Genomic DNA, 4,559 nt, shown 5'->3' with positions numbered 1-4,559 from the left:
ACTCAGCAGCTTGACATCATGTGTAGTGGTCTTTGGTCCAGCTCTATTCCTCCTTCCAGGTCTTTCATTGCTTGGAGGCTTCATCAAAACAGAATGCCAACTGATGAAAATTTGAAGTTAAGGGGTATGTCTCTGTCTTCTAGGTGCACCCTGTGTGGTTCCAGTGAGGAGTCCTCTCAACATCTCTTCTTCAGTTGTGAGTTTGCTAAGCTGATATGGAACGGGCTAAGCAATCAAATTGGCTATAGCATTGACCATGCTTCCCTCAAGAGCATCCTGTCAATTTCTCCTCAATGGAGTCCTCAGCTGAAGCAGGTGTTAATTGTTGCCTTTGTCAATTCTATTGTGGTTATCTGGCTTTGCAGAAATAAGGCGAGGTTTGAGAACACTTTTATCAGCTTTGCCAAAGCAACTCACATGATAAAGTTGAACACCTCTCTCACAGGCAGCTCTTCCAACTGTTATGCCAAGAACTCTTTATTGGAATTCTCTATTCTTAGAGCTTTTCAAGTCAGTGGCAGGTATTGTAAGGCCCCTGCAATAACTGAGGTTACTTGGGCTATGCCTTTGCTTGGTTGGGTGAAAATCAACACCGATGGGGCAGCTAAGGGATCGCCAGGGCATGCAGGGGGTGGTGCTATTTTCAGGGATGATAAGGGAAGGTGCTTGGGTTGCTTTGCTTCTTATTTCAGTATTCAAGACTCTATCTTTGCTGAGGTGCTAGCTGCAATTATGGCTATTCAATTAGCTCATTCTAAACGTTGGTTATTTGTTTGGTTAGAGTGTGATTCAACCGCGGTGGTGGACATATTCAAGGGCAACAAACCGGTGCCTTGGAAGTTAAGTAACCTCATGAACAAGTGCAAAATGCTAATGATGGAGATGCAAGTTTGTGTATCGCACATCTTTAGGGAAGGGAATGCTTGTGCTGATAAGCTTGCCAATTTTGGTGTAATGTATAGATTGGATTGTTGGTGGAAGTCCCCTCCTTCATTCTTGTGGCATGATTTCCATAGAAACTTGTTGTTGCTTCCTAATTATAGGTTTAGGGGCTTGTAATGGTCTTTCATTATTAATATATTTTCACGTGTGTTGACACCTTTGTCAACAAAAAAAAACTACCCCAAATGCATATAAATTAGACCAATTCTAATAAACAGTTCAAAAGTTATGCCAAAAGTAGAATTTATCAAAATAATATGCAAAGTGCCTGAATTTCCCCTAGTGATGCACTACATGCAACAGTATCGACCATACATGGCATAAATTGAAATTCTTATTAAATTTGATTAAACCACCAAAACTATGCATCAATAACATCCTAAAATTATATGAAACAACCAAAACTTTGCATCAATCACAACCTAAAATAATTGGAGACAACTACAAAATGTTTCAAGCCAAAATTCAAAGGCTAACTGATCTAACTGAACAAGCCAAATTCAAAATAAAACATAAAAATAGAAAGAAAAAGAGGGTATTTTATTGATTTTCACGAGAGAGTTTTCAAACATAGTATGAAAAGTTTGATGGGATGAAATTTTCAATCCCAAATGCACATAAAATTCATCCAATTCTAGTAAACAACTCAAAAGTTATGCCAAAAATAGATTTATCATAATACTATGCAAAGAGCCCGAATTTCCACTAGTGATGCACTACATGCAACAGTAACAACCGGACTAGGCAGTATTGTAAATTCATGTTAAATTTGAGTAAACAACCAAAACTTTGCATCTATAACATCCTAAAATCATAGGAAACAACCACAAAAGGTTTCAAGCATGAATTTACCCAAGCCATGCACTTCATGCAACATCAACAACCACACAGGGCAGAATTGGAAATTCAGATTAAATTTCAGTAAACAGCCTAAACCTTGCATAAATAACATCCTATAATCATTGGACACAACTAGAAAATGTTTCAAGCCAAAATTCAAAGCCTAACTGATTTAACTAAACAAGACAAATTCCAAATAAAACTTCAAAAATAGAAAAGAAATGGAAAACAGTTTTATTTTTTGATTTTCAGGTGGAAGTTTTCAGACGAAGTCTGAAAAGTATGATTGATTAGACATTTCTACCCCAAATGCATATCTAATTTGTCTAGTTCAGATAAATAGTTCAAAGTTATGTCAAAAATAGAATTTATCAAAATACTATGGAAAGAGCCCAAATTTCCCCATGTGATGCACTACATGCATCAATAACAACCAAATAAGGCATAAATGGAAATTCATGTTCACTTTGAGTAAACAAACACAAATTTGCATCAATAACACCCTAAAATCGTAGGAAACAACCAGAAACAGTTTCAAGCCTAAATTTCCCCTAGTCGTGCACTACATCCAATTGTAACAACTACATAGGGCAGAATTGCAAATTCATATTTAATTTGAGTAAACAGTCATAACTTTGCAGCAATAATATCCTAAAATAATATGAGACAGCCACAAAACGTTTAAGTCCAAAATTCAAAGCCTAAAGGATTCATGTGAACATGAAAAATGGAAGACTAATTCTAAATAGAACTTCAAAAATAGAAAATAAATGTAAAAAAGGGTTTTCTTTTTGGATTTTCAGGAGGGGGTTTTTAGTCGTAGTATGAGAAGTATGGTAGAATGGATTTTTGTACCCTAAATTAATATAAAATTAGACCTTGAACTGTTCAAAAGTTATGCCAAAAATAAAATATTATGCAAACAGTGCGAATTTCCCCAATGATACACTACATGCAACAATAACAACCACCCTTGGCATAAATGGATATTCACGTAATATTTGAGTAAACAACCTAAAATTTTCTTAAACAACATCCTAAAATCATAGGAGACAACCACAAGAAGTTTCAACCCAAAATTCAAAGCCTGTTATTTAACTGGACAAGAAAGATTCAATACAAATTTAAAATAAAACTTCAAATATAGAAAAGAAGTGGAAAAAAGGTTTCTTTTTTTGGATTTTCAAGAGGGAGTTATCAGAAATATTATGCAAAGAGACCCAATTTTGATAAACACTTCAAAAGTAATGCCAAAAATAGAATCTATCAAAATACTATGCAAAGATGCCGAATTTCACCTAGTGATGCACTACATGGAATAGTAACAACCAGACATGGCTGGAAAGGAAATTCGTGTTAAATATGAGTAATCAACCAAAACATTGCATGACTAACATCCTAAGATCATAGGAAACAACCACTAAAAGTTTCAAGCCCGAATTTCCCCTAGTCATACACTACATGGAAGAGTAACAACCACACAAGGCGAAATTGAAAATTCGTGTTAAATTTGAGTAAACAACAATATCATTGCATCAACAACTTCCTAAAATCATAGGATCCAACGACAATAAGTCTTAAACCAAAATTCAAAGCCTAACAAATTAAAGAGAACAAGTCAAATTCAAAACAAAACTTCAAATGCATATAAACTTGAGAGGGAATTTTCAGACATAGTACGAAAAGTATCATAGAACTGATTTTTCTTCCCCAAATGCATATAAAACTTGACCAATTCTAATAAACAATTCAAAAGTTATGTCAAATATAAAATTTATCAAAATAATATGCAAACAGCCCAAATTTCCCATAGTAATGCACTACATGCAACAGTAACAACCAGATAGGGCAGAAATGGAAATTCATGTTAAGTTTTAGTAAACAACAAAAAATTGGCATCAATATAATCATAAAATCATAGTAAACAACCACAATAAGTTTCAAGCCCGAATTTCTCATAGTCATGCACTACATGCATCAATAACAACCAAACAAGACAAAATTGGAAATTCATGTTAAATTAGAGTAAACACTCGAAACGTTTCTTCAATAACATCCTAAAATCATTGGAGACAACTAGAAAACATTTCAAGCCAAAATTCAAAGCCTAACTGATTGAACTAAACAAGAAAAATGGAGACTAATTCAAAATAAAACTTCAAAAATAGAAAATAAATGGAAAAAGTGTATTTTTTGATTTTCAGGAGGGAGTGTTCAGATGTAGTATGAAGAGTCTAATAAAATGGTTTTGTCTACACCAAAAGCATATAGCATTAAACCAATTCTGATAAACAGTTCAAAAGTTATGCCAAAAATACAATTTCTCAAAATACAATGCAAAGAGCTCGATTTTCCCCTTGTGAATAGTAACAACAGGACATGGCAAAAATGGAAATTTTAATTAAATTTGAGTACACAACCAAAACTTTTCTTCAATAATATCCTAAAATCATAGGAGACAACAACAAAGTGTTTCAAGCCAAAATTCAAAGCCTACCTGATTTAACTGAACAAGAAAAATTCAAAATAGAACTTCCAAAAAAGTGTTTTCATAGGTAGTAGGAAAAGTCTGATAGATTGGATTTTTCTACCCCAAATGAATATAAAATGTTTCCAATTCTCATAAACAATTCAACATTTATTCCAAATAAAGAATTTATCGAAATAATATGCAAAAAGCCCGAATTTCTCATAGTGATACACTACATGCAACAGTAACACCAAGACATGGCAGAAATGGAAATTCATGATAATTTCGAGTGAACACCCAAAACTTT

The sequence above is a fragment of the Lupinus angustifolius genome, chromosome LG01 (assembly GCF_001865875.1).
Source record: "Lupinus angustifolius cultivar Tanjil chromosome LG01, LupAngTanjil_v1.0, whole genome shotgun sequence".
NCBI lineage: Eukaryota > Viridiplantae > Streptophyta > Magnoliopsida > Fabales > Fabaceae > Lupinus > Lupinus angustifolius.
This window is presented reverse-complemented; position numbering follows the sequence as displayed.